This window comes from Phyllostomus discolor, chromosome 5 (assembly GCF_004126475.2).
Source record: "Phyllostomus discolor isolate MPI-MPIP mPhyDis1 chromosome 5, mPhyDis1.pri.v3, whole genome shotgun sequence".
Lineage (NCBI taxonomy): Eukaryota > Metazoa > Chordata > Mammalia > Chiroptera > Phyllostomidae > Phyllostomus > Phyllostomus discolor.
In genome coordinates this window covers 125,107,359-125,125,024 of record NC_040907.2, presented here as the reverse complement: position 1 = coordinate 125,125,024, position 17,666 = coordinate 125,107,359, and the positions used below count along the sequence as shown (strand labels likewise).

The window sequence follows — 17,666 nt, the reverse complement described above, 5'->3', positions numbered from 1 at the left end:
CAGTGAGTGCCCCCCAGCAAGGGCAGAGGTCCCCGGAAATGGCCTGGCATTGTCAGAGAGCAGAAAAGAGGCTCCTGTGGCTGGCCAGGGGGAGCTTGAGGGGGCAGCAGAGGGTGAGGCTGTGGTCATCCCCAGGCGCCGGGCCAGGCCTTGCCAGCCACAGGAAGGTGTCTTTCTCTTATTCTGAGTCCAGTGAGGAGTGAGGGAGTTGACAGGTTCTGAATCGTCTTTCTTACGAAGCCATCTGATTGCCGCGTGGAAAATGGACTATCAGGGGCCAAGGGTGAAAACAGGGAAAGACAATAAAGTACTCCCCCACACACACAGGACTCTCCCGCCGCCCCTGCCCAACTATTCCAGCCGGCGGGTGCTTCCCAGCATCTATCCTGAGGCTCTCTTGCAGTTTAGCCATTTTCTTCTTAAGTCATTTGCAAGAAACCAAGAACCCCAGTCCCTTATAATGAAACCTGAAAAGTCCAATAGAAACTTCCTTCAGAACTCTCCCCAGTAGGACGCCGAGTGGCCTGGTCCCACCTCAGCTCTGCTCCTCGCCCTCAGAGTGATACCAGGCCTCGGGTCCCCACTCTGCTCCTCAGTGTCCACCTCTGGAAAACCATGCGTGGGACCGGTCATTCTTAGTTAAGACTACACATCCTGATATTCTTTAGGTCCAGGAGGACCTGGGTGCAGACAAGAGGGTGCCATCTGAGCTTCCGTCTTCTTTCCTGCCCCTGACATCAGCTCATCCCCCCTTCCCTCAACTCGCTCCAGCTGCCTCTGCTCCCCACTTTGGTCAGAGAGGCCTGGCACCTCCATGGGCCTCTCCCCACCCACCTTTCCCAGCCCACCCATGTGCATATTTATTTGGTACCACAGGTTAGGGAGAGAGAGGCAGCTGGGTGGTTAAAAACAAGGACTTTGAAGCCAGACTGCCTGGGTTCAAATCCTGGCTCTACCACTTTTGGTCTGGGTGACCTTACAGAACTTATCTATCCTCTCTGATTCCTTTTCTTATCTGCAGAATGGAGACAATAATAGTACCTGCCTCACAAAGCTCTTAGGAGGATTAAATAAGTTAATATGTGTATTTAGAATAGCACCTAGCCTATAAAAAGCACTCTCTAACTTTTAACTGTTTTTATTATCTTCAGCCCTGAGAGGTATGTGTATTATTGTGTCCTTGCCAGAGAGAAGGAAGTCGAGGCTCAGAGAGGTTAAGAGGCTTTCCCAAGGCCACACAGACAATGGGTCTCAGAGCCTAGCCTTGAACTCTCAATCCTGTGCTTCCTGCATGTATTGCAAGCCTCCCCACTTACAGCCATGGCTCCGCATTCTCCTCAAAGTTTTGGTCCCACCAACCAGGTGGGCCTCCCACCTCCAGCGTGGCTGGTGGGGGGGGGCAGGGGAGGCAAGACAAGGAGGGGGTGCCTGCACTGCAGAGGCGAGCAGAGGCACACCATCAGGAGCAAAGTCCTATTTCAGGCAGGAGATGACATGATTCATTTGTTTGAGGGGCAAAGAAAAAAACAGAGAGAATTACCCACCTCCCCAAGGAGAAAACACCGCCAAATAAATAAATAAAAGAAAGCAAATGACGGGAGAAAAGGCCACATTCCAGAACGCTGGGTCCATCTGCATGGACGGGGAGCGGGAGCGGACAGTGGGAGGGAGACTGTTCCTGTTCCCTGGCTCATCCTGGCATGGTTTTATCCATCACCCTCATTTTCCATTCCACATGGGTCCCAGGCCTGTCACAGAGCCCAGCCCGCAACCTTGTGTTTATTCAAATTTATTTTCGTGTTTGTTCCTGTTAGTCAGTGTGTCCAGCCTGCAGTTTCTTACCTCCTCGCCTCACGCAGCCCTCAAGGTCATGTGGCTGCAGGCCCCCCGGGCCCCTCCCAGGCTTCCTTTCAGTCCAGGGCTTCTTGGCGGGGGAGTGGGGGTCCACTGAACCCCCAAGGCATCCGTGACCCTGGGTGGAGAAAATGCTGCCTCTTTATTTTCACTGACCTCTAACCAAACTTGAGCACGCCCCTTACTTAAGAAAAATGAAACAAACCACAGTGGTATTAGTGGTACCTGTGACTGTGACCCCAAGAGAAATCTCAGATACTTCACATTCATATTACAGGCGTCCCAGGGACCTCAAAATGCCATTTATATTCACCACAACTTTGAAATTACAGCATATGTTAGACCCACTGCCAAATCTTACTGTTTAATGCAATAAAAGGTACATAATTCTACTATAATACCCTTTTAAACTACTTTGATGATTGTATTTCAAAGTAATTAGTTGACTTGGTGGTCCCACGTATTTTATTTTAGGCAATTGAAAGTGGTCGTCTGAGAGGGGGCCCTGGGCTTTTCCATACTGTCAGAGGAGCCCATGGCACACACAAGTGAAAACCCCTCTTTAATCCCTGCGCTCACTAACTGCCACCCCTCAGCCCGGCTCCCTCCTTAGGCTCTTGTCCTGAAGCTGACATCTCACTGGTTCTGAGTTGGGGTCGTGGGCCACAGCTCTGCGTGGGGCGGGGTTGGGATGAGGTAGGGTCGGAGCAGGGGGGCTCCATGCCACACATTCAGGTGAGGGTCTCCTTTCCAGTTCTGGACCCTCCAGGCCACTGTTCAGCTGAGCCTCATAAGTTCGTCACTAGCACCCACTTTTTAGTAGGGACCCAGGAAATGTATATCCCTGCCACCCCAGGGCCTGAAATTCTTCCACCCTGCTGATTGGAAGACCCAGGGCACGGACCTCCGCCTTCCTGTTTTTCCAAAGCAATGTGAACTGGAAACCAAACTCCAGAAGCAGTGGAGCGAGGCAGGGGAGAGAGGGAAGGGCTGGCGGGCTGGCTGCCAGCACCCATGGAGGCAGATGCAGCTCTCTGCTCTCTCTGTGGATGTATGGTCGCCCAATTACCCAGACCCTCCTTTCCCCTCCATTAGGGAGGTAACAGGGTTCTGGCTGGAAATCACCCACTTCCCACTGAATCCCCCAGGAGGAGTAAGGGAAGTGGTTGAAATGCCTCTAACATTCTGTGCCTCTCACCCCATGAAGTAAAGCTGAGAGGAGGTAGGGGGTGAGGGCTCTGGTCCAGGGAGCAACCAAGGTGAGGCACATGGAGCTGTGCTTTGCTTTGTCCCCGTTCCCCGAGCCAGAGTGCCCATCCTGGCTGCTCCTGTTTGTAAGAGATTCTCCGGTGGTTTTGTTCCATAGCAGGGCTTGTGTCCACCCAAAGTGATGTCAGCACCGCTGGTACCTGGAATCCATGGTTCCTAGATGAGTACCTTTGCCCCCATGTTCCTCCTCCCCTGGAAGAGTGCAGGGGTTCGTTTGCGCACCCTCCATTGTCTCACAGCATCAGCTCACATTTCTAGAGTTTCTCCCCCAAGATGAGGCTCTCCAGGAAAATATAAACGTCAGTCCACTTCAAAGCAAACTGCTCTGGAAGGGAAGCCGAGGGGAGCAGGGCAGCCCTGCCTGTGCTTTTCCCATTAATTTCTCCCCAGCTGCCTTCGCTGAGGCTCTTATTAGGACGGTGATGATTATGAGGATTTTTCTGTGCGTGGCTGCATCCCACGGTGTGATTCCTCTCATCATGCTGAGCTCCAACCTCCCTGAGGACCAGAGGGTGTCCTCAGCATGATCAGACACCTCCTAATTTAGTCTCATCCATAAATCTAATTAGCATGCTGTTTACAGGAGGCACCGCAGCCCCGGCAGGGTGTGAAGCAGGCAGGGCTGGCTTTGGCAGCTATAGCGCCACAGCCCAGTCCTCGCCTGCTCTGTGCCCCAGTGCCCGAGGCTCAGGGCGCTCCAGCCACCGGGGGTCCTCCTCCGTGTGGGGTTTGGAGGATGGGTCCTCTTCCACCCAGCTCCCCGGTGGTGGTCTCCTTCCCCACGCCCACCACCACCCACGCTCATGAGCAGGACTGGCGCGGACAGGAGACAGTGGAAATCATGTTATCACAGGAAGCACACTTCCTAAACGCGGCAGCTGGTCTTCCCCGCTGGGAGCAGAGCAGAACTAACAAACTTTATTCTCCGCCTCTGCCCCTCTCTCCATCCCCTCTGGGCCGGTTCACGCCCACTGTGGTGCCCCTTCACAACGGGCACTAGTGAGCCCAGTCCCGGCCTAGAACGTGGCTTCTTCCTCTCCCATTCCCCCACCTGTCCCACTTGCCACCTCTCATGGTGCCCCTGACAGCCACAGATGGTGTGTCTTGTTCGTCCCCGTCTCAAAGGGTAAGGCTAAGCACAGCTCAGCTGGGAGTTGTGCTTTAGTGTCTCACCCATCACCATGACCGTGGGCTGTGAAACAACCTGATCAACAAGGGACAGGGACTGAGGAGTCCCACTGGGCAGCTGTGGTGAGGGCGGGCCACCAAGGAGGGCACAGGCCTCCTCCCCAGAGCCAGCACCCAGTCCCGCTCTCCCGCCCTCCTGCTGACCCGCCCCTGGAAGGGGAGGTCAGTACAAGGGCATGGTGGGAGGGGCAAGGGGCCTTATTGCTGGCAAGGCAAGGTTTCATGTCACTCCATCCGCGCAGGCAGACCTTCCCTTTTCCCTCTCCGGGCCTCGTTTCTGCATCTGCCACCCACTTCATTTGAAAAAGGAATCGAGAGTAGGGAGGAATTTTCAAAATTAAGGAGTCGCATGTTTACACTGGGTCAGCCAGTGCAGAGCACATGTTGCTCTCCTCCGCCCTGACGTCTGGACGGGAGCCCCGAGTCTAGTGCAGACAGGCAGGTGTCTCTGCTCTTCTCACGTGAGCAGAACTGGGCTCGAAGCAGAACCTTCCACACAGAGTCACAGAGCAGGGCCGAAGACGTACAGTGGCTGGTGGAGCACGCAGGGCAGTGGGCGCTCCCAGGCCTGGGGAGCAGGAAGTAAGAGATGCTCGAGAGGGACTCCTGCATTGAGTGGGAATTTCTTCATCAGTTCATTCACTCAATAAAAATTTGTTGAGAAACTACTATAATCTGGATGTGGTTCTAGGTACTATCCGTAAGTGAACACAACAGCCCAAGCCCAGCCCTGGGGCGGCTCTTGTTCCAGTGGCGGAGGACTAAAGAAACAAACGAGCTCTGACCTGTGTGGTCAGTTGGTCGGAGCACCGTCGTGTAGCCAGAAGGTTGTGAGTTCGATTCCCTGTCAGGGCACATACCCAGGTTACGGGTTTGGTCCCCGGTCCAGGCACATACCGTCCCCGGTCTGGATGTGTGTGACAGGCAACCAATTGCTGTTTCCCTCTCACATTATTGTTTCCCTCTCTCCCTCCTTCTCTCCCTTCCTCTTTATAAGCAATGAGACCAAAATGTCCTTGGATGAGGACTTTTAAAAAAAGGGTTTAAGAAACAAATGAGTAAATAAATATATCCTGTGGGCAGGTGCTAATGAGGGCCATGGAGGAAGAGAAAGCAGGGCAAGGGGCTGAAGCAACTGCTGGGAAGGCGGAGGGGTCAGAGGAGGCCCCTCTGGGGGATGGCATTGAGGAGAGCCCTCAGGGAGGTGGGGGTGAGCCACGTGGGTATTTGGAGGAAGATCTTCCTACGCAGCAAGCAAGCGCAGTGGCTGTGAGGCAGGAGCGTGCCTGCACCACCGCCACCGCAAGTGAGGAGGAGGAGGCCCGGCCCCGCAGGCTGCAGGAAGTCAGGGGGGCAGGGGCGTTGTGGGCGGGGCGGGGGGGGGGTGTTCACCGGAGTGAGTGAGGCAGGGAGCCACCTGGGATTGGGGGAGGGGGCGTGTAGTGAGCAGGGAGCAAGTGACTTGATTTCACTGAACTTTCAAAAGGATACTCTGTGTAAACAGCCCAAATGGCCATCAACTGATGAGCGGATAAAACAAAGTGTCGTATCTCCACACAGTGGAATACTATTGAGCCATCATGATAGAGAAGTTATGATAGATACATGCCTCCCATGAACCTAGAAAACACTGTGTTCGGTGAAAGGAGCCAGACTCAAAAGGCCACATCGTGTGTAATTTTATTTATATGAAATGTCCAGAAGAGGCCAGTCCACAGAGACAGAGGTCAGGTTAGTGATGCAGGGACCGGGGAGCGGGAATGAGGAGCGGCGCACATGGGTTTGGGGGCTTCCTTCTGCAGGGGATGAAAGTGTTTGGGGATCAGATAAAGGTGGTAGTTGCACAATATCGTGAGTATGCTAAAACCCCCTGGATTGTATGCGTTAAGATGGTTAAAATAGTGAACTTCCTCTCTAACGAATTCGTTGAAAAGAGCTCTGGCAGCCCAGGGCAAATGGACAGCACGGGGAGGGCCCAGACTGGGAGGTGAGGACAGTAACTGGAGGTGTTGCGGAGGACTGGGAAGTGGTCAGTCAGCTCTCAGCATCTCAAAGGAGGGTCGCTAGGATTTGCTGAAGTGTGTTGGGGGGGGCAGGGGGTGGTGAACAGTTAGCGAAGGTGGAATTTACAGGCTAGCTCTCGTCATGTTATGTGTGACAGACTTGTTAGACATCCAAATGGAAGTGCGGAGAAGGCAGAGGGGAGAGCTGGTAAGTGTCCAACAGGCAACTCTGGGCGAGGAGGGGTCCCTCATTTGTAGCATTCGGTGATCTCTGTGACATAGATTCTCCTACCATGGCTGAACTCTGGCGACCTATGTGACCTCACTGGCTCTCCCAGGCTCTGCAAATCTGATGAGAACCTCTGAGAGCCAAGGAGGCTCCAGCCACCACTCCGTGGCTGTGGCTGGAGATGGCAATGTCAGTGTTGCCAGGCCAACATCTGGATGGTATTTAAAGCCACAGGTCTGGCTGGGCTCACCTGCAAGTGGGTGTGGGTGGGGCTGAGCAGCCTGGGCCAGTAAAGACGCCAAGAAGGAGCCACCCCTGAGGGAGGTGAGGACTAGGTGTGAGCACTGGGGGCAGGAGAAGGACTGAGGCGGAGGGAGGACAGGTTGCATGCGAGTGGCTCTCAACAGAGAAAGGGGCAGGACTCAGAAGAGGAAGGAGGCAGCCTACCCTAACTTCAGTTAATTAGCATTTGAATATATGTTTACTTTTCTGTTTTTAACATAATGACCCTTAATTGCTCTCATTAGGGAATGTCCAAATCCATTAACATTTACGGAGCAGGCCTATCAACCTTTTTTTAAAAATCCACTTGACTCTCTTCTCCCATCTGTCTTAAAGCCCTTCCCTGGCACATCCACGGCTCAGCCCTGAGAGGGAAGCAGGACCCTCCCCCTCCCCCTGCTGTGGAGTCCCTGCCAGTGTGCTAACTCAGTCCCAGACCTACAGGGATGGGGCCGTGCTTAGGTAAGCAGACTGCTAAGCTGAAGTGTGAATCAAAGGATCTCAAAAGCATTATGCAGATGAAGACAGCCAGTCTCAAAGGCTGCATGACCACATGGCACTCTCAAAAAGACACAACTGTAGTGACCGAGGACCAGGGCTTGGGGCAGCCACAGGGTGAGTGTAGGGGCACGGCACAGGGGGTCCCTGGGGTTCTGGGACTGCTCTGTGTCCTAGTTGTGATGAGGGTAATATGAATCTATCCATGTGTTAAAATCCATAGAACTGTATAGCACAAAACGTCTGTTTCACTGCATGTTAACTATAAAAATGATAACTTATTGACCCCCCCCCCAAAAAAAGATGAAATGAAAGGCACCAGCATACATAGCACCTCTGGGGGACTTGCATACACAGCACCATCCTTGTCTCACTGTCATTTAATTCTGCAGGTACAAAACACACACCCGACTGTAAAGCCAGAGGGGGGGCTGCAGGGCCTTGAGTGCCGTGGCGGGTTTGAGCCTAACTCAGCAGGCAGTGGGGAGCCGCTGAAGGATCCTGAGCATGAGCAACGTCCTCAGAGCTGTGCTTTAGGCTCACTAATCTGAACACCAGGAGTGTGAAGACAGTGGCCGACGGTGACGGCAGACAGAATGCATGGGCAGGGGCTGCCTGCGTGGTCTGTGGGAAAAGCAGCGGCTGGAATAAGGCTAGAGTTTGGGACTCCAGAGACAGGAGTGGCAGGCTAGCAGCAGGAAAGAAGATGGGAGCCGCCACCATATGCCACCGCTGTGCTGGGCAGTGGCCGGGCCCTGCCGGTTTCATCTTTACTGCAATTTAGTTCCTCACCTGAGCATCCTGCACCCATCCTTGCCTCAGTCCCTTTATTTCTGCTCCTATTAGTTTCTCTTTTAATCTGATCCTCTCTCTTCCCCCTCCAGCACTTCCTCCTATCTCTATCTTCTGTCTGGTGTTTTCTCATATCCACACATTCACAGAACACACATGTAGCCCACTCATCCATGAATTTATTCCTTTGTCCATCCGACCACAGCTACCATGTGGCCAACACACATGTGCCTTGGGAGATGTGGAAGGTGTTAGGTAGGAGGCGCTCTTTGCAGCTGTGTTCCGGTTTGACTCTGAGATGCCCAGTGGCAGCTGAGTGACATGCAGGGCTATCGCCAGACATGATCATCCATCTGCCTGGAGCTCAATACTCTGGCTCAGCCCAGGACCCATTTCTTAGGGCATTTGTGGGGTTTTTGTTCATAGGGAGGGGACCCAGATCTGGACAGCTTCACCTGGCAGAGGGCCAGGAAGGGAAGGGAGATGAAATCTTTCTTTTGGCTCCCAGGATCCCAGAACTCCCAGGTTCATGGGCTCTAAACAGTCGTGAGCTCTGTCCTCCAGGCCTCCTGAAGGCAGTCGGATCCCTCATTTTGAAAGGCAGCCCAGAGAGGGCAGAGAGTTTACCTGAGGTCACAGAGCATGCAAGCTCGGGGAATCCCTCCTTCTCTCCCACCCCCTCTAGGCCTCTCGGCCGCCTCCTTGCCACACAGAGGCACAGGGACGATGGGCTGGCTGTTGGAGAGGCAGAGGAATACAAAGTGGTCGGATTAGCAGCAGGCGGTGTCCCCCTCCTGATTTCCATAAGGCAGTTAGATTTCTTTGCCTGGTCACACATTTCTCTCTCTGTGGGAAGAGGGAAATAGTTTTAGCATGGCAAGTAGACAGAGCCAGGCAGCTGCCGCGTGCAAGACCCAGCTCTTAGCTCTGTAGCCCGCCCTGCCCTGCTCCTCTGCCAGAGTCCCCTAGAGGTCCTGGGGAGAAAGCAGGGGGCCGGACGCCCCCTCAGCCAGCCATCGAGACTCCTCCTCCTCCTGTAGGGAACCTGTCTCTCAGGTCATGTGTTCCTCCCAGACAGAAGGAGCCCCAGAGACAGGGAAGGACAATTCTGGGCTTGGAGCACACTGGGGTGCACACCCTTTTTCCTGCATTTTGGATTCTCCTCCCTGCACCACTGAGAACATTCATACCCCACCTTAGCCCCTGCCCCGACCCCAGTGCGAACTCCAGTGCGGAAGTTGACAATACAGTAAAGGATGGGTTTGAAGCCAGGTATGGGGCCGAGGTCTGAGTTGGCGCATGCTGATCAGGATGGCACACCTTAAAGTTAGGAAAGGGGCCATTTGTGTTGGGAGGCGTGCCTGGGTTCCAAAGCAGGTCTGTGAGGAAGGAATTGTTAAGCTTTCCGCTTGGGGTAGCATGCCTTTCAAATAGAGGTGCAGGCAGGAGGGAGGAAGGGAAGGAAGAAGGGGGCCTGGCCTCACCCCCTTGGGATCTTGGCAGGAGGTGGGACATGTTGTCCTTGAATTAAGCCCCATAAACCCGACATGGCCCCCTCTGTCCTTTGTGTGAGTCACCAGTCCAGGTGGCCTATGACAGCACAGGACTGTGCTGGGGGTGGCGGCAGGGGGTCTAGAAAGGTCCCTGTAGCCCCGTCCACCCACAAAGTTTGTCCTTTGACTGACGTGCCCACAGGTGCTGTTGAGGGGAGCCTAGCTCCCCAGGCTGGGCCCCCTGAGGCCACTCCACTTCAGTAAGGGCCCACGGGGCTAACTGCTCTGCAGGCCCAGGGCGGCCCAAAGACTGAATCCTACCAGAGATGGCTATCTGCCTGAAGCAGAGAAATGGGGTCAGAGTGGCCAGTTTCAACTTTCGAGGAGGATGCACTGAGCTTTGCTGTATCTGGTAGACGTGGGTGGCAGCTTTGACAACATTGTTCTGACCTGCCCGGAACAGTGTTGCTCCGGGCAGGTCAGCCACCAGGGCTGAGCAAGGGCTGCTTGCCAGCATGCATGTGTCCTCACCAGTCAGGACCAGCCCCTGCGTGTGAGTGGTGTAGGGGGCTGGAGCCTCCAAGGTCATGCCGCCTTCGGGAGCACATGCAGGACATGGCCAGTGTGGTTGGAACTGGATGCCCAGAACCCCTCGTTTACCGCCCCAAGTGCATGACCTCCACACCTGGACCATGGTGCCAGCTGACCCCTCCTGGGTTTTCAGACACAGCTGCTAGAGCCGGGGATCGACTTTCACGGTTTGCCTGAGAATGCCCAGCTGTTGGCACTGAAAGTTTTAGGTGCTGGGAACCCTCTCAGCCCCTGGCAAACTAGGTCAGCTGGTGCCCCATCCTCTCTGATTCAGGCCTGAGAGGTGGCCCATTCCCAGAGCAGGGAAACTGAGGCTCTGAGCCAAACAAGCCCGGGATGTGGAAAAGAGACAGCAGAGCCAACCTACCATCATGTGACCTGGGCTTTGCTGGGTACCTAGAGTAAGGGCTCTGCCTAGGAAACGGGGGCAGGGGGCCAGCGGGAGGCAAGGAGAGGGACAGGTGGTCAGGTGTAGCTGGGCTTTGGAAGTGTGAGAATCCCGGGTACACTAGGATGGTGGGCTGCAAATGGGGAAAACAGAATTAGAAAGCAAGTATCTTAAAGCAAGTGCCCAATGCACCTCATAGTTCCTTTCACAGAAGAGCTGGGGCTGGCTGGCAGGCCAACGGGCAAGATCCTTTCTGAGGGAGCGAGTGGAGAGAAGGACGGGGAGGGCGGGGGAGAGGAGGGGAGGGGCACCTGTGCAGGTGAAGAGCACCTGCCCACCTCGCACCGTGTCTATAGGCGCCTCCTCTATAACACGTCCGTTTGATGAAATTGACAGCTCTCTAGTATTCTTTGCCCAAAGTGCCTGATGCCAATCGGTTTGAATTAGATTTCACAAGGGTTTTTGCAATACGTGGAATTCACCAGCAAATTACTCTTAAAGAGGGAAAATCAATCATTTGGAGCAGAGATAAGCTGAAGGCAAAGCAGCCTGGGATTGATCCCGTCTGTGCAGGCGTGTGTGGAATCCGACAGATAACCTGGGAGGGGGTGGGAAGGGGAGGCTGGCAGAGAGGGACAGAGGAGGGGGGAGGGGGAGAAAGGGAAACACAGGGAGGGCAGCGGAGGGAGGAGGAGAGAGAAGAGAGATGGAGGGAGACAGTAAAGGGGAGAGGGAGAAAGGAGGATAGAAAGGTATGAGGGGAAAGGGGGAAGGCCAGAAGAAGAGGGATAGAAAAAAGGAAAGAAAGGAAAGAGGGAAGAGAGGCGAGGACAGGAAGAAAAGGAGGAGAGACAAAGACGAGAGGAGACGGGAGTGAGAGGGAAGGCACAGAGTGGAGAGGGACCTCGAGCTGGAGGAGCAGGCGCAGCCGAAAGGGCACAGCAGGTATGCACAGCTCCTCAGAGAACCGCCCGGTGCACACGTCTCCCTCTGCAGAGCAGAAAACTGAGGCCCAGAAAGAACAGAGGGTTTGCCCCAGTCACACAGGGACAATGGCAGATCCAGAGGAAACAGGTTGCAGACCTAAGTGCCGTGCTGCTCCAGGGCCCAAACTGCAGAGGGGCTTGGGAAGGGCGTTCAGGAGAGCCTGAAATGAGGGTTGTTTCCTTCACCCTGATGCAGGCCCGAGAGGTGGCCAGCTCCCAGAGTGGGGAAACGGAGGTTCTGGTGGCTAGCCGAGCATGGAATGCACGGAAGAAAGAGCAGGGCTGAGCTACGGCCGTGTGACTTGGGCTTTGCTGGGTCCCAGCATCGGAATTCTGTGACTAAGAACAGGAGACGGGAGTGGCCCCTCACCCAGGAATTGCTGGGGAAGTGCCAGCCTCAGGTCCCCCAGACTGTGAAACTTGGAAGGTCCCGGGGGGTAGAGGGGGGGTTAGGGGACAGTGACCACCATGGAGCTCCTTCCCATTGTCCCCTGGACTCCAGCTTCCCAGTGGGCAGCCTGATGTGCTGGGCATGAGACAGCTGCCCTGGGGAGGCAGGGCCAGGGAAACATGCCCCCCTCCCCCTGCTTAGGTGTGGGGGTCTGTAAGGAGAAGCTGCAAGCTTTGAGGTGAAGGGGTGAGGAAAGGCCAGCCTCCTGCCAAGGTTCACTTCAGCATGTCTGATCGGGGTTAATTAAGTGAAAGGTAGACAAAGGAGTGATAAAGAATCCTCACTGGGCTTTGATTTTCTGCCACTCAATAGCGTGGATGAGATCAACAGAGCACTGGGAAAGGGAGGGAAACCCAGGCGGACACCTGATGGGGTGTCCCCTCACCCCCACCCCCTGCACACACCCAAACCTTTGACCCTGCTCTGCCTGCCCCTCTCATTCCTGGCCAACGTCTGGAAACCAGCCCCTCCCCCAGCCCCTTCCTTCTGGAACAATAGTAACAACTCTTCTTTATTCGGCACTTGCTCTGTCCCAGGCCCTAGCGAAGGTTTTGCGGTTCACCTACCACAGCCTCACCGGGTAGCCTTTACTCTGCCTATTCTGCAGATGAGGAAATTGAGGCTCAAGGAGGTAGAATCCCTTGGGCAGAGTCACAGAGAGGCAAGGGCAGGGCCCAAATCTGGAGTCAGGCCCAATGCCGAAGGCCGTGTGCTTTCAGCTGCCACTGAAACTTAGGGCTTCGCGCCCTGGCACCACCCGCCTGGGGCTCTTCCCCGGCGGGCCTGAGTTCGGACAGGGCTTCTGCAGGGGTGGCACTGACTCTCGGGGCCATCTCTGCGCTCCAAGTGCCCGGTCCAGTTCCCAGCTTGGGGGAAGGGTGTCCCACCAGCCCACAGAACTCCGTGGTGCCTCACGAGGTCCCTAACCCATCTCTGTCTTGATTCACCACACAGCACCCCCCCATATAGAGACCACCTTGGTCCTTGCTGCCCTCCCCTAGCCCACCAGGCATTTGCATTTCCTTGGTCTTTCCTCCCTATCAAAAGGAATTAAGTTTCCCTACAGGGTACTCACCCCTTCAGAGGGCGGGGTGAGTGTCCCCTAGCATTTGGGGTACAAAGGAAAAAGGCACTCAGCGCTCCTGCCGCTGGGGAGCCTCCTGCCTAAGGTAAGAAAAATAACTCAGGTGCCACCCGCAGAAACATGGCAGAGGGAGGTTAAATCCTGTGGGTGCACCTCCCCCCCCCCCAACTTCACGGATGAAGAAACAGAGGCTCCAGGAATAGGAGTTGCCCAAGGTCACGCAGCTAGGAAGCGACAGGGCGTGTTCCCACACCCTGAACCCGACAACCCCACTCTCTCCACTGCATCACACCACGGAGTCACCAACCCAGCTGCTACCCTGATGGAAAATGAGGCAAGATGAGCACCTCTGAGGGGTTCACTGGCACCCCATCCGCAGGAGGTACTCTGATTGGGGAACGCCAGGCAGGAGCCAGAGGGATGAAGGAGGCATATGCAGACCTCAGCCGCAGGGAAGGAGTGCGGGGAGGCAGGCCTCCCTCCCCCTGGGGACTAGGGCACCTGCAGAGGGGAGTTCCAGGGTCCAGAGCCTGCAGGCGGTGACCGGGAGCCATACTGGGAGAGAAGTCAGGCCAGGATCTGAGGAACCCGGGACACCCATGCGAGCCCACCTGCAGAGGCCGGCTGATTCTATGTCTTTAAGGGGAGGGAAAGCCCTGCGTTTGGCAGTCCTTAATGTAACCCCATTCTGGAACCCCTCCGGGAGGGTGTCAGCACTCCACGAACAGAAGCCGGCAGAAGACCCAGCCCATAATAAACTCCATAAATAGTTGAAAAGCAACCCAGGGTCAATTCCCAGAGCCACTGAGATGGCCACAGCAGAGAGACAAAGAGCGTCCTTTCTGGGCAGTGACTGCCAGCCCTGACGGTTCTCAAGGCCACTTCTCCACTCCCAGCATGAGGTGGGGGGGACAAGGTTTGAGGGAGCTGAGGGACAAAGCCCCTTCTGGCGGCGGCTGATAACGCGGGGGCTGTTGCGTTGCCCTCCGCGGGGGGCAGCAAGACTTCAGTCACCAGAAGCAAAGCTCGGCTTGCGGGCTTGCAGCATGGGGTGGGGACCGGCGGAGGCGAGGAGTGGCCTTTCCCCTCCCAACAAATAAATAAAGCAGAGCCGTCGAACCCCGTGGGCAGCCGCCGGCTCCCCAGGCTGACGAGAGGAGGGCGGGCGCTGCCGCTCGCTCCGGGACCCGCCGCTGCCAGCTATCAGCCTTCTCATCGCCTCTCCCCGCTGGAAGAGAATTTAATCCACCGGGTTCCTCTCCGCACACCCTGGGACTCCTTTTGATGTTCCTCTTTATCTCCCTTCCCAACAGAATTGCCCCTCAACAGCTCCAAGAGGGCCTCCTGCCTCGCCCCGCCTCCCTCCCTCCTCCCTCCCTCCTCCCTCCTCCCTCCTCCCTCCTCCCTCCTCCCACTCCACCGAGCAGTCCCCCTGCGGGGCCTGGCAGGGGGCAAGGGCGGAAAGAGGGCTGCACCCTCCACCGGCCCCTGCTTCTCTAACCTGCGCCCGGCTCCCCGACCTTGGGAGAGGTGCGGTTGGGAGAGTGGGGGAGGAGTGCAGTGCTTTGCGGTGGGAGGGGCCCTTGTGGGGCCAGGGAGGGCGGGGTGATTAAGAGCTTAGACTCCGCAGGATCTGGCTCACGGTTGACTCCTTCACTGGCAGCCTCGAGGGTTGAACAAGTTACCCTCCCTGGCCTCAGTTTCCTTCTGCGGAAAGGGGCTGGCCTGCTGCTGCTGCCCCTGGGGGGCTGTTGTGAAGCCTCTGGTTAAGGTGTGTGAGCGCATAGTTGGTGCTTCATACATGAAAGTGGCTGTTATATGAAGTCCCTGCCCAGGGCTGCAGTTAACAGGGGCTGTTCATCAATTTAGTGAACCAGGTAGGTAAGTGTCACATGCACACACCCCGAGGGGCTGTCACAAGCCAAGTCCCAGCAGGTACTGGACCTCGGGGCAGGTTCTGAAGGGGCAGGCTGAGCACTTGAGGGGACTCAGCCAGAAGGTGGCTCTGGAGCCTCAGGGCAGCCGTGTGAGGGGGCCTGACCACTGCAGCATCAGGCCTGCGTGAACTCAGGTCAAGGAAAGGGAGCAGACCTCATCCACTGAGACCTCGCCTAAGGAAGCCAGGAAGCCCTAAGGGGCAGGAAACCCCGCGCTCCTGCCGGGTCAGGTGCACCCACTGCAGCTGCACTGAGCCCCGAAGCCCTTCCCAGACACCTCTTCAGTCCCTCCCTCTGCCTGTGCACAGTGGTCACAGCCCAGGCCCCCACCCCTGAGGCTCTAACCCAGCTTTCTCTCTCCTGCTGCTCATCCACCATATCTGTCTAACGGATTTTCTTCGCTGTTTGCAGACTCGCTCCTTCCCTTGCCTTTCTTTATCCAGGGGATTCTCAAACTTTAGCCTGTATCAGAACACCTGGAGGGCTTGTTAAAAACGGTCCTGGGCTCCATCCCTGAGTTTCTAATGCTGAAGAACTGGTCTGAGTGGCCCCCAAATTTGCATTACTAACAAGTTCCAGGTGAGGCCGTCTCGATGGTCCCTGTGCCACCCTCAGAGAACCACTGGTCTGCCCTCCTAGTTCTCATCCTTCCCTGGATGCACGTTAGAATGAATAATCTGGAATGCATCATGAAATCCTGACGTCTGGTAGCTTTTTTCCTCCTCTATCCTGCAAGTCTGATTTCCTCGGTCTGGAGTATGGCCTAGGTATGGGAATATTTTAAAGTTCCCCAGTTGATTTGATTTGTGGCTGGTGGAGAACTTCCACCCTGCCTCCCCTCTGCATCCCTATGTCTGAAGTCTTCCCGACCCTGGCTGCACAGTGTGGCGCCTTCAGGGGCATTGAGAACAGCGCAGCTGTCTGGCTCCACCCCTGGTAGATCCTGACTCGGGGGCCCTGTGGACACCTGCGTTTCTGTGTAGAGCCCACTGGCAAAGCCTCCCATTATCCCAGCAGTCAGGCCAGCTTCCCTACATGGACCCTTCACAAATCAGCTCACTAGTTGGTCCCATCATTAATTATTCGTTCCCAGCTGCATGCTTTTGCTTAGGCCAGTGGTTCTCAAACAGTGGCCTCAGACCTGCAGCATATCGGCGTTACCTGGAACATATTAGAAATGCAAATCTATGGGCTGCGGCCCAGACCTGCTGAACCAAATATTCCGGGGCGAGGGTGACAGTCGGGTTTAACAGTCTCCAGGTGATTCAGATATACCAAACAAACTAAGAACGAGCTTCAAGCTACTTCCTCCACCCAGCACCCCTTCTCCATGCATCCACTTTCCTTTCCTTCATCCCCAAAGCCAGTTCAGAACGCCCCTTCCCCGGGCAGCCTCCCCTGCTTCAGCTCACCCGCTGGCGCTGGCGTGGTGTGCTCTCAGACTCACCCCTGAGTGCTCGGTGTGACCATCGCCATTTGCTCTGCTACCTCAGTTTGCACTGGAGCTGCAGCTGGGGGACACCAGCATCAGGCCCTGACACCACAGCCTGTGGCCTGAAGGCACCCCATCCCGGGAGCTTGTCCTCGCTGTGCCACCAGCCACCTATGCAGCCTCGGTTGGCCCATCCAACCTCTCTCAACCTCATTTCCTCTGGAGGGGCTCCCCAGCTCTGGCGTTCTTTCTTCTCCACCCTATGGCCTGTGGGAAGAGGATGCACAGAGTAATGGGTGAGGAAAAACTGCTGAAGCCCCATCACTTTCTGAGCACCTACTGTGTGCCAGCTCCCACGTGGATTTGTGCTGCCTGAGGCATGGTCTGACATTCCACAGCGACCTCAGAGGGCTATTCTGAGCAGTGCCTGGCAAAGAGTAGACTCCCAACAAATGCGTGCAGTGTCATCTGTTTTTAATATCACATCTATTTGGACAGTTATGGAACAATCTCCAAGACATAGCTTTAAGTAAAAAAAATGAAAGTAAAGTCCAACACAGAGCGACGTGTATAGTATGCTTCCGTTTGTGCCGCACAGGGGAGGTGCTGGTGCGTGGGCCCGTGTGGGCATGGCTTCCTGGGGAACCGGACCCAAGGCTGGGGATGGCAGGAAGGCTCTTGAGTGGCGGGGGCCATGGAGAAAGGAAGACGGTTGTGTGCCCTTTACACTTTTGAATTATGTGAATGTTTTCCATGCCTGTGTGTATTATGTCTTTCTGTGTTAGGAAATTTAAAACGTGATAATGCTTGGGGTCATTTCCTGCAGGGGTTTTGTCCAGGCTCCTGGTAGCAGGACATAGGGACGTGGCCTTTCCTCTCTCAGCCTCCCCCATCCCCCTTCCCACCCCCTCTGGGTGGGGACTCGGGGAGCTCAAGGAGACAGGAGCCCCTGCCCTGCCTCCCCCTTTGTGGACTTGTCCCGCCCTCCTCCAGGTGTGGGGCTGCATGGACCTCCCAGTACCTGCGAGCATGCACACCTCCTCTCCCCAGCAGTCCGGAGGCTGTGACCCATCAGAGACAGGGGGGCTGTTCCTCCAGAGCAGGGTGTGTCCCTGGAGTCTGTCCTGGCCCCTCTCCCTCACCCTGACCTGGGATCTCATTATCTCTTCTCTCTGGTTCCTTCCTCCTC

General features: G+C 55.8%; 1 protein-coding gene across 4 annotated transcripts in view; it reads left to right on the top strand.

Moving 5' to 3' along the window:
* The window catches only part of CDH23 (cadherin related 23), a 410,614-nt gene that overhangs the window by 227,643 nt on the left and 165,305 nt on the right, over positions 1 to 17,666 (top strand). The gene's annotated exons all lie outside the window — the stretch shown is intronic.